Below are 13308 nucleotides of genomic sequence, written 5' to 3'. Positions count from 1 at the left end.
ATGTTTTTCTTCCACACAAGTTTGCAATCCTTTATTTCCTTCTTAGGCTTCTATTGTAGTATCGTGAAATGATTTGCTATTGAGAAGAGGACCTTTCAATTCATTGTAGGACATGTTTTTGTTGGGGAGAAAAACACCTTGGAGAGACTCCTTGAGTAGTTAATATAATATGAGCTCAACTGTGGACATCACTTAACCCAAAAGGCCTAAGCCCTATAAGTATGAGCTCAATTATTTTATATTAATTACTCATTATTCTCATCATTATTCAATGTGAATCTCCACCCACATGTGTACATCCAATATGATATACAACAAGCAATGCATTTCTTCAAAAGTAGTGGGAATTAAACCATAGAGATATTGTGGGAGAAGTTCAGTAACTCCAAGCTTTGTAAATTTCCAATTTGGAAAGATATCTCTCCCTTAAGTGAGTTATAGCTCAAATCTAGTTGGGACTAGTGTGCTAAATTACACAAATCAACTGGAATGCCTTGGCTAAACTTCTTGTTGCTCATATTTAAGTAGTTTAGCTTCAAAAGGTTCCCTATATATCTGGGGATTGAGTTAGTGATTGTTGGCAGATAGATCTAGGTACTCAGGTTTTGTTAATGATTCGAGCACTAGAGGTATATCCCATGAAAGTTGATTTCCATTCAACATCAACTTCAACAAATTAGTTAACTTTCCAAATTACTTTGGAAGTTTCCCAACTAATCGATTATAAGAAAGATCAAGTAATTGGAATTGAGTTGAATCTCCCATTTCAAGTAGTACGCTACCAGTAATATTGTTCCCAACAATCCATAAGGTGGTTAGTTGTAGGCACCGGCTCCAATTGTGTGAGATTTCACCATAAAATCTATTGTAACTTAGGTCCATGTATTGCAAGTTTCTATAGACAACGAAATCTTCAGATGCATTTCCAAAGAGTTGGTTTCTTTCAAGGCGGACCCTAAATAAGCTTGTACAATTTCTCAAGGTTTTGAAGGTCTATATTTAGTTATAGCACTACTAACTGAAGTCTATGTTAATTGGCTTTATTTAGTGACAAATTTGTATGTATTTATTTTCAATTTTAATGTATCTTTCTAGGACTTAATTATATTTGGGGTAGAAGTACTTGAGCCTCATCTGCTATTTGGAAAGATGCATTCGGAGTCATCTCGCGACCTCAGGCAACCTTCTTTGCTTGCGAGTGACACGTGGCAAAATTTTAGGATTAGAGTGATGACTAAGCAAGTGATGATCATCTCGCAAACAGCCAAGCCATGTCAGGGTCATGAGTTGCAAGCGGTCATTGTACTTTGCTCTATGTACATTGCTAGCGCACACCCTCACAACTTCTGTGCGTGGCTAGGCCTTTCAGATAAGGGCCTTAACAAACCCTAGAACATAAGTTCAATATTCAAGAGGCCAACCCTTGTAAGAAGAGAGAGAGCTTTTAGTTTTGAGCAAAAACAACTCTATCATCTCTTTTCTATCTCTTTCAATCATTGATTAAGATTTTGTATTCCTTCACCTCATCCACACACAAACCCTGTGAGTTGAGTGAAGGTTCTTAGAAACTTGAGAAGTCACTTTCAAAATCAAATTCATATTGGTGGTCTTTCCATTGATGCTTCAATTGAGGTTCCCTGGTAAGGTAGAAAGAGAAAGGACTCGGTGAAGTCGGTTGCTACCTGGAGCTTAGAGGGCTCAAGTATACTTAGGCTTATAGACTTGGATAGTTCAAAATGATCTATTGTACAACAACTATCTTGTGTAGTGGAGATTTCCGACGGGTGGTCGGGGGGGGTGGGGGGGGAGGTTTTCTGCCTGGGGTTTCAGGTTTTCCTCTTCCTAAACACTTTTTGGTGTTTAGTTGTGGTTTGTTTGCTGTTTACCCTCTTTCCATATTGCTCTATATGACATGCTTTGTGTAGCTTAGTTCTTGGCGTATGGAAATTGGTTATTCAATTATACTTGGACTAATTCATTAGTTTAGCTTAAAAGTGATTTAGCCGTAATTAGCATGGTTTAGGGTTCTAAATATTATATCATTGAAAAGCAAGTAGACCAGGTTACTCAAATTGACTAAAGATGCAGGAATGCAGCCATGAAGATGGTTGGCATACAAAGAAAGGGCATTGAGAGACTTTAACTGATCTATTTCTGGAGTAATTGAGTCGTTTAACTGATTTTCAACAAAATCTAACACCTCAAGATTGGTTAGTAGTCCAATCTATGGTGGGATTTCCCCCGAATAACTTATTAGATGACAGATCAAGGTGTGTGAGTTTGGACAGTTTACTAATTTCAATAGGGATTGTACCAAAGAGTTCATTCATGCTGAGATCTAAGAATTGCAAGGTTGGGAAGAGATAAGAATGAAAATCCATGAACTGTACCTTCCAAGCCTGAGTTACTCATGTTTAAACCAATAACACTTCCTGCTTGGTTGCAAGAAATGCCTAACCAACTGCATGGGATTGAGCTCGTATTTTGATTGTTTGAAGAATTGGTTGCATAATTATGGAGATTCCATGAAGGCAGGGGTGGCTGGGTTTCATTTCGAAGACTGGCTTTCCAATTGAGTAGAGCATCTGCCTCTTCATTCACCTAAAGAGAAGCAACATTGAATAAGGAATGTAACATGGCCAACGTTACTAGAGAAAAGAGGGAAAACACTTTTTTCAAGCTAGTGAATGCCATGGGGCTTTGTTTTACAAGTTGCAAACTTGTTCAGAATTTTTTTTTTTTTTAAATTTTTGGAGAAGAATTCCATTTAAAATGTAGCCTCCCCACACTATTTATAAGTTTAAGATTTGGTTGAGTCTCGTGCAATCAGTTCTCATGATGAATCGAGAAAGAAAAAAGGGATTTGATACAATGGGATCATTGAATTTACAGTTCTTCTAATTTGATCTTGTATCCCATGATACAAGTGTTCCGTTGGATTCTATCTTATTTGATCTTGTATTTTTTATGTTTTTTGTGTTTTTGGAGGAGGGAGACATAAAAGTGGAACACAATTACATATTTAATCTTGGTTTTAACAGAGGTGGGTTATGAAAATCTAACTGAGCTAATCTTAGGTAGGTAAAGTATCAAATTTCAAATCACAGGTAGATAACTTAATGAAAGTTCAATATGGGTATGAAACACCCTTGAACGTTTAGACCCCCAGATACAAAATACCAATTCAAGCTTTATATCAAACAATCAATGTGCGGAATATGATAACAAGTTTATAACAGAATTGATAAAACAATTTAAGCCAAATATAAACACATCCACAGCAGTAAATATAAGGCAAAGATAAAGGAAAGAGAGATGCAAACACACGGACAACACACGATGTGTTATCGAAGAGGAAACCGAAGTCCTTGGCGTAAAACCTCTCTGCCGCCCTCCAAGCGGTGATAAAATCCACTAAAGAATATAGTTGGGATACATGAACAGCAGAAAACCCTCCAAACCTAATCTACCAAAGTACCTAAGCTCTCCAAGCTTCTTGCTCCAATGAGGTTACGCCGAACCTATTTCTTCTTTAACTTGCCGGATTCCGCTACTTAACCATAGCATCAACCAATGTATATTGGTTCCTTTCCAAACTGCTTCCCAAAGCACCAAATGGACATTCTCACAGACGTGGGTGTGGTGAGATAAGGGTTTGGTAAATGACCTCTCAAGGGTATGACAATGGAGAGGAAGAGAGTAGAGGAATTTGTAGAGTTTCTTTAGATGAAGATTGGGGATGAATCAATCTTGTTTTTCTCTAGAGTTTTCTCTCACAAAATTCTCTCTGGAAGCTCTCTCAATATGATGGGTATAAGGGTGTATATATAGTAGGGTGAGAAGGGAATGCAAAACATCTGTTTTTGCCAAACAGGGCAAGTTGGCGACTTGATCTCGCGGCTTGGCCAAGTCGCGAAATCAAGTCGCGACGTAACGGCCTGGCCAAACTGGAACTTTTGTCCTGTAGCGTGACAGCTGGTGCAACCCTTCAGCTTCCCAGTGTGCCTCTCACGTGCCTGCCTTTCGCGGCTTGCCAGTCGCGAACCACCCACGAGTCCTAGCCGCGAGACTCTGTTTTTCTTGCACACTCTTGAGCTTTTCTTCACATCTTCTCACACACTACCCTTACAATTTTTCCACCTAAATACAAGGTTTCTAAGTGCTAAATTATAAGTAAATTGGTCACGGAATAAAGCCAATTAAATGGTTGATTAAATTCAACCTTACACTTAAATTTTGGCCAAAGCATAGGTGGGTAAATTGTAATTTGACCTTAATAAAATAAAGGAAAATGTTTGGCTCCAACCATTAACAGGAAGATGACATGTGTCTTGGTATGTGCATAACAAAGAATTTTCCCATTACCTTTTTTATACGCCTCAGTTAGAATATAAATGGCTAAAACCAAAGATCACAATAATACGTCCCTAATATCTATTTTACATTTGGAATCTTTATAATGCATACCAAAATTAATATCTATTTTACATTTGGAATCTTTATAATGCATACCAAAATAACCAATCAAACACGTATCATCACAGTGCCCTGAAATCTGTGTTACCATGCAAAAGCAATTTATTAATACTTGCAATTCAAGTTCTACTAATAGGCATCATGTTAGGACATATATGTTTTAACTTGTTTAAGAACATATGTCACTTAGTTATGTATATTGGCTAATCCTTTGACAAAACGCATTTTGCTTGTAATTGGGTAGTTCTAGGTGTCTTTAATACTTCAAGAAACAATGTTTCAAGATCAAGTGTTGAAGTCATCAAGTCTGTCCAAGAGAAAGCAAGTTGAAGTGCAAAATTTATAAATCTCGACACCTCTTGATAGCTACCTCGACACCTGGCTATCTGTCGAGATCTTCAGCTGATTCTTATCGCAATCTCGATAGCTGGTCGATCGATCGAGAAAGTTTCTGTCCCCTCGACACCTTCTCGACACCTCCTCAATAGCTGCTATCTATTGAGATTCATTAAACCTCGACACCTCTCGACACCTCTCGATCGATCGAGGTTACGGGAAATCAAAATTTCAGCTTTTTGATTTTTGGGCTAGGCTTATGTATTTGAGTAAGGTTTCTTTTCTCACAACCCTAGACTTATATAAGGCTTATTTTAAATGCCGTCACATGAGAAAATACAAGGAGAACATATGCAAAAAGGTGATTGATGTTTTATTCTCTCTGAAAGAAGCTACTACGTCTTTGAGCCTTAGGGTTTTGTAACCAAGTGCTTCTTGATCTTCATTGTTGATGAAGTGAAGAACTTTGCAGCCAACATTTTTCTTCCTCAAGTTGGTGAGTGAGTCACGTACTAGGATTCGTGCAAAGGAGTTAGTTACGTATTGGGATCCGTGCAACAAAAAGGGTGGCGTTCATATATTGAAGAGTTCAGAGGTTCTGAAGCAGTAGAAGGTTTCTGCTGTGAGTTTATCTACGGGGATTGTAGAGTCTAGGGACAAAGGTTTTGTACTAGATCTGAAACTTCTCTTTTCTATAGTGGATTGCTTTTCGGGAAGGTTTCCCCCCAGGTTTTTTTACTGTGAAACTGGTTGGTTTCATTGGTTTTCCTAGGTCATCATATCTTGTCTTATTTATTTTTTCCGCTGCATGATTTTGACATGATATTGATGTTTGTTTGTTATTAATAAGGTTTATTCATAATTAATCTAATTAACAACTTGGGTTTAAAACTTGTTAATTCTATCAACCGGGGTCTATATTTCCCAACACATCACATAATCTTAAATAAACAATTTCCTTCAGCAGCGTAAATTTGACAGAATATAATAGTGGCTTATATAATTCATATCCTTTCTTGTCCTAGTCTGACTGTGGATGGCTCTAGGAAAGTGCAGTTCAGCTTGATAACACTTGAGAGACCATGTGCATAGTTGGTCTAGATTCTGGATTCGCTCGCAAGCATTCAATTGCCAGCTTTATGATGAGTATCAGTTGATTCTCAGCCTGCAGCATGGGAGGTGGAATGCGTAGGTCAAACAAATCTTTCAACAAAATATTCTCCTCCACGGATGAAGCTGATAGAATGGAGGTGATTTCACCAGGATGCCTTCCTTTGATCACTTCAATAGCCAAAACTCCAAAGCTAAACACATCGCATTTCTCAGTTATCTTCATGGTATAAGCAAGCTCTACAAAAAAAGCAGAATATTATGCCAATGTATTGATATGATCTATGTTCTATAATGATTGAAGAAATAAGTACATTACCTGGTGCAACATATCCATATGTGACGGCAAATGAAGTCCAATTGGGTGAGTCTCGATTAAGAAGCTTAGCTGTGCCAAAGTCTGAAACATGAGCCTCGTAATCTGAATCCAGCAAAACATTTTTGCTTGATATGTCCCTATGAACAATTGGCGGTGAGCAATCATGGTGCATATAAGATAGAGCATGAGCCAAACCTTTGATGATATTCATCCTCTTATTCTAGTCCAACTCCTTTGCTCCTCCATCACTGCTCAAAATTTTGGCCAAGCTACCCCTTTCAAAGTACTCATAAATCAAAATCGAGTGTTGTGATTGTGAACAAAAGCCATGCAATTTTACAATGTTTCGGTGGCGTATTTCTGTTAATGCCCTTATCTCATTGAAGAACTCTTTTTGTTGTACAATCTCACCATCACACAAGGATTGGAGTTTCTTTACTGCCACTGTGTTTCCTGATGTTAGAGTTGCTTTATACACGGTTCCATGCTTTCCCTTCCCAATACAAAACATATCATCAAAACCCTGTGTTGCTTCAATGATTTCCTTATACATTGCTTTTCCATCAAAAGTTGTTATCGAAAACACTTTTTCATTGTGTGTGTTAGTCGTTTGATCTATATGAGGGTCCTTCCTATTTCTTTGCAAAATGAAGAAAACTCCAAGAAATATCAATACAAGTGACACTGTTCCAAAAAGAGGGAAAATGATTAACAAAAAGATTTTGGGTCCCGTCTTTGAAACTGGTCTTCCTACCACACAGGGTTGCAATCCTGTAACATTTCCACACAACCTTTTATTTCCTCGTAGTGCTTCTATGCAAGCATCTTGAAATGCTTTGGAATTGGGAAGAGGGCCCTCCAACTTATTATAGGATATGTCCACATATGACAAACCATGCATCTCTTCGAAAGCAATTGGAATAAAACCAGAGAGGTTATTGTGGGAGAAATTCAACATCTCCAAGCTTTGAAGCTTGCCAATTTGTGAAGGTATCTTTCCTTCAAGCGAGTTATGACTCAAATCTAGCTGGGACAACTGAGCTAAATTATAAATTTCAACTGGAATATCATGGCAAAACTTGTTGTTGCTCATATTCAAATAGTGTAGTTTCAAAAAGTTCCCTATAATTATGGGGATCGAGTTGTCAAATCTATTACTGGATAGATCCAGAATCTCAAGATTTGTCAATGATCCAAGCTCTGGAGATATATCACCAGAAAGTTGGTTTCCATTCAACTTCAATTTCAACAAAGAAGTCAACTTCCCAAATTCCTTTGGTAGCTTCCCAACCAACCGATTATAAGAAAGATCAAGTACATGGAGTGGAGTGAAGTTTCCAATTTCAGGTGGTATGCCACCACCAATACCATTCCCAGCAATCAGCAGGGTGCCTAGTAGCGGGCACCTACTCCAACTGTGAGAGATTTCACCATAATTTTGGATCCCTCCCCCCCCCCCCCTCCCAATATATATATATATATATTTATATAAAACTATAAATTCCATCCTCTCTTATTTTTTACTTGGCTAAAAATAAAATCAGATTTGTCAAAATGATACATAAATATTTTTGTTGTTGTTCCCCTGACCCCATAACAAAAGAAGATCAAATAAAATTTTGTGAGAGCATAGGGATTAGTCTAATAATAAGACTCTGAGATACAAAAGATTTAACATAAAACTTTGGACTACTATTAATTGCAAGGGCCATAAGGTTGACCTTAGAACATTGTCTTTATGTCCTTACCTGTTTAATTATACATCAATTGGCTTAGCTAGCATATTCCCATCCTCCTATATATATGCACTGTCATTGACCCATTGCCATCTCTCTCTTTCTCTCACCATTAATTATTAGCCCCACGAAAGTGAGCAAATTCAACTATGCAAGCTTCAGTCCTTTCAAACCAATCTCTTTCATAAACCCCATTAATATTAATACTACCAATCGTTCTGTCCTTACGTTCTTCTTTCTCATTTCTTCAACTTCCACCTTCCCCAACCATCAACTAACTATTACATTACTTCAATAATCTTTCTTTATGTTATTTTCTCTGTTATAAATACTACTACATCTCAATTGTTTTCTTCATCTTGAAGACACTTCCTCCTCATCTTCCCCTATAGCCTTAGCTATCTATCTAGCTATCTCCCATGGCTCCAGCTTCTTTCACTCAGAACTCAAAGACAGTTTGTGTAATGGACGCTTCTGGCAGTTTAGGCTCCACCCTTGTGGAGCGGCTCTTGCATAAAGGCTACACAGTCCACGCCGCTGTCCCAAACCATGGTTTGCTATTGCTTTTCTTCATTTTAACTATTTATTTACTTAATTATTTCTTTCATCAAAATCAATATTGTTTTATCTAGCTCTTTGTGCACCGGACTTGTTTTCCACTACTTTTCTCTCTTCGTAGCTTTCATTTTTGGAAATTACGTTGCATTATAAGGTACTTTTTTGTTTGAAACTATAGTTGTATGAATCACTAGAAGCAACCCATCCACACTGTTGCCATTGACAATCTTTAAGACACATGTTAGATCGATGTGAGTACAATTTTGTTTGTATATTCTAAAAACCATCGTAAAAAATTCACAGACAATTTGCCCATTTCGTTACAAATAACCTGGGAGAAATTATAGTTTATTTTGCACATTCACATCATTTTCCAGACAGTTGAACTGATAGAGTGCAACCGCAACCGGCCCTTATTGGGTCTGCTGTCCAATTATATTATTATTTTTAGAGTTTATTATATGTAGTGCTTATGTTTACAATGCCACAGCCAACTACTAATTATGCTTACAAAGACTTATTTTGGCCCATATGTTTTATGGGAATCAGGTGAATTACAATGTTTTGAAGGGGAGCATTATGATAATAAGAAATTGAGGGTTTTTCATTCAGACCCTTTGGACTACCATAGCATTATGGATGCCTTGAAGGGATGCTCTGGCTTATTCTACTCCTTCGAGCCTTCTTCAGATCGGCCCACTTATGATGTATGCCCACAACTTCCGATAGTACTCTTCATATTTTCATATATCTATTATAAATTCCATTTTCTTTAGTAAAAATTCAGGTGAATTGGCCCCATATTTAAGCCCAAAGATAAAGGGTTTATAGAATATCAAGATAGTCAATGGAATAACTATTATACCTGAAAATTCGGATTTCTTTGGTGATAGATAACATAATTTTTAATAATTAACAAAATAAAGTTAGACAATTTGGGGTTTAAGTGATAATCTAATGATATTGTTATCTTTTGTGATACTCAATGTATGTGGTTCAAACTTGAATCGCACCTCACCCTTATCCGCTTGAAAGGGAGAGAAAAGATGGCTTGTCCAACTTTTTTTCTTCTTAATTAGTTTCAAATAGATATTACAAATAAAAAAGAATTCTCCAAGACCTAGCGATCGACCTAAAATAGTCCCTTGAATTTTTATATGATTATAAATTCAATATTATTCAAGAATACAAACAAACCCAAGGACACCATATCTTACTTAATGATAAAGTCTTTTAATTAGTTTTAGGGTCACTTCCTAACATATGTACATGTACACCTAAAATTAAATCCGATGTAGAATAAACGTAACTTGCATCATTTCATTAAAACTCCCAACCAATACCACGTACGAGTTGGTCCAGTACTATGACAGCTAGGGTGGGCACTGGGCATGTAATTTGGGGTTGAAAATTCAATAAATGAAAATTAAAGGATGATTCTGCAAAATGAAGTCGCTGTGGATGCTCCATGCATGTAATTAATAATAAGGGCGTGTTTGGTGCAGGAATTTATGGCGGAGGTTGAGGTCAGGGCAGCTCACAATGTGCTGGAAGCTTGTGCAAGAACAGACACTATAGACAAAGTTGTCTTTACATCATCTGCTACCGCCGTTATATGGAGAGATGACCGTAATACGATGTCGTCTGATATTGATGAGAGGCATTGCAATTCAATTGCATGTGAAATCTAATTTAAACTGCAACATGTTATTGTTTACATTGTGATTAATAAGTGCTAAAGAGTAATTGAAATTGTCGTTGAAGTGATAAATTGTTAATCAAAATGTGTGTCTATAGATCCAATCCAATTTCAAAATGTGTGATAAATTGTTAATCAAAAATTGAAATTCCAAACCATTCAAGCGGTTGCATCTTTATATCCACCCATAATAAGTCAACCACTCTTTAATAGTTTGTCATGCTGTTCTTATCTTATAGATCCAATCCAACTATAAGGCAACAGCTCTTTAATTGTTTGTCCAATCCTATACAAACTAAATCAGGATTATTATCTTCTTTTTTAAGTTGTGTTAATATAAAAATATTATAAATTTAAAATTTTTAATGTTATATCCATTATAATTGCTTTTTATTATCAGATCAAAAATTAATTTTCTTTTTGTATGTACAGGATATGAACACAAATTCCTTTTTTTCTTTTTCTTGCTAAACTCACTAATTCATTATCTGATTAAAAATATTTTACTAGCTCAATTAACTAGAACCCATATATTCATAAAGTTTGCCCAATCTTATANTGAATATTCATGGGCTCTAGTTAATTGAGCTAGTAAAATATTTTTAATCAGATAATGAATTAGTGAGTTTAGCAAGAAAAAGAAAAAAAGGAATTTGTGTTCATATCCTGTATATACAAAAAGAAAGTTAATTTTTTGATTTGATAATAAAAAGCAATTATAATGAATATAATATTAAAAATTTTAAATTTATAATATTTTTATATTAAGACAACTTAAAAAAAGAAGATAATAATCCTGATTTGGTTTGTATAGGATTGGACAAACAATTAAAGAGCTGTTGCCTTATAGTTGGATTGGATCTATAAGATAAGAACAGCATGACAAACTATTAAAGAGTGGTTGACTTATTATGGGTGGACACAAAGATGCAACCGCTTGAATGGTTTGGAATTTCAATTTTTGATTAACAATTTATCACACATTTTGATTAACAATTTATCACTTCAACGACAATTTCAATTACTTTTTAGCACTTATTAATCACAATGTAAACAATAACATGTTGCAGTTTAAATTAGATTTCACATGCAATTGAATTTACAAAATTTTGCATTTGATTAGTTGTGGCACGCTTTATCAAAGACCCTAGCCGAGAAGACAGCATGGGCCTTAGCCATGGATCGAGGTGTGAACATGGTGTCCATAAACGGAGGGTTCCTGATGGCTCCTCCTCATCTAACAATCAAAAACCCATATTTGAAAGGAGCGGCTGAGATGTACGAAGATGGTGTATTTGTTACTGTGGATCTCAACTTCATTGTGGGCTCTCACATCTGCATCTTTGAAAATGTCTCATCTTATGGCCGATATCTCTGCTTCAACCATGTCATCAGTTGCAACAAAGATGCCACTAAGCTTGCTCACATATTATTGCCACCCTCTGAAGCCTGTTCTCCTGAAAGGTTTGTATGGTTTTGGTCATCTCAAAAGTTTTTCAAAATCCTAAGTAACTTCTAGTGGGACATTTTGCAATCATTGGTGTTAAGAATAAGCTTGGTAACCTGATAGTTATATCCGTTAATTGAGGATTTAAAATCTGGATGTCTTGGAAATTTCAGGAGGTGTCACCTAGTTGATCTCCATAACTCATATAGCTTAGTATTATTAGTGAATGTGAGCCTTGAAAATCAATTCATACAGTCTAATGAAGTTGATAAAAGATAATTCAATAGAAGAAAAATATTTTAATAATAATTAAATAAAATTAAGGAAAATGATCCGACTCCCATTTAAATCCTCCCTGTCTCTAATTTTTTCATGTGTTGCATCTAGCTAGGTGCTACGGCCTTAATAATTTTGTCCATTTAAGCTCTACTCCATATATGTATACACTATAGAAACATATTTATTTGATTATATATATATATATATATTTTTTTTTGGTTTTTTTTGGTTGGGTAGATTGGAGGACACAAGAGTGTACCAGCAAAGGATAAGCAACAAGAAACTAAACAAATTGATGGTGGATTTTGAAAGTTGACCTCAGGAAGATTGATTTGCAGCTTCAACAAGCAGAGACCATCTCTTTCTTTCTTTCTTTTTTTGGGTATGCTGAGGTTTCTTTAATTTTGGTATAATTTCGTTACTAAAAGGTGAAAAATTAGCTTTTTTATTTTTTTTAGGGTGAAAGGTTAGTTCTAGGTATGGGATTGCAGATTGCTTAAATTCCTTAATGAAATCTTGCAGTCAAAAAATGAATGTTACCGTCAATGGTCTGGAAGGAATTGATCTTGCATCCAAATATGTGATTTTCACAAGGATATATTGAGCATATTGAAACTACATCTTTCCCGTTACTCTTCTTCTTCTTCCCTTTTATTTTTTATTTTTTTATATTTTTTTTATGCCTTAACTAAATCAGTTAGAAACTTAGAATATAAATGACTAAAACCATCACTACAATACGTCTCTAATCTTTATTTTACATTTGAAATCTTTATACTGCAAACCAAAAAGGTAGTCAAACATATATCATCACATAATCTTAAACAAGCAATCGCCTACAGCAGTGTAAATTTGATAGATTATGTAAAGTTGTTATTTACAACTATGTGTTTTGTTGGCTTATATTCCGTGCCAAATTTGATTGTAATTTTATTCAATCTTTTGTACCTTGTATTTATTATGGGATTTCATTGTGCGGGTAGCTCGCGACTTAGCATCCCGCGAAGTAACTTATGTGCCTTGCACATGCTGAAATGCAAAGAGTCAGGCTAGATGGAGACAGCTATATCTCGCGAGTATCTCGCGGATAAGGCCGACCTTCCCATGAGACACTTGCAAGACATTCTGTTCTGCCAGTCTGTCCAGTCTGATACACACTTTCTGTGCCTACATTATTTATGCTCGCATTACCCACAAATGTTGAGGAGTCCTTCTGAGAGAAAACCCTAGCCAAACACGTTGAGAGTTAGAGATTGATATACCCACAATCCTCTACACATTTGTTTTGGGAATTTCCTTAACTCCTACCTATCCATTTCCATACCTTTGAGAGGTTGATAGCCTAAAC

The 13308-nt window shown here is 36.0% G+C and overlaps 2 pseudogenes; one reads left to right on the top strand and one right to left on the bottom strand.

Annotated features, from left to right (window-relative positions):
* Positions 1–5696: 5696 nt before the first annotated feature.
* LOC112019408 (MDIS1-interacting receptor like kinase 2-like) lies at positions 5697–7671 on the bottom strand (annotated as a pseudogene).
* Positions 7672–8283: 612 nt separating this feature from the next.
* Positions 8284–12575, top strand: LOC136070361 (cinnamoyl-CoA reductase-like SNL6; annotated as a pseudogene).
* The last annotated feature ends 733 nt before the right edge of the window (positions 12576–13308 follow it).

This window comes from Quercus suber, unplaced genomic scaffold, assembly GCF_002906115.3.
Source record: "Quercus suber isolate HL8 unplaced genomic scaffold, Cork oak 2.0 scaffold_228, whole genome shotgun sequence".
Taxonomy (NCBI): Eukaryota; Viridiplantae; Streptophyta; class Magnoliopsida; order Fagales; family Fagaceae; genus Quercus; species Quercus suber.
Note: the sequence above shows the minus strand (reverse complement) of the source record. Positions and strands in the feature narration are given on the sequence as shown.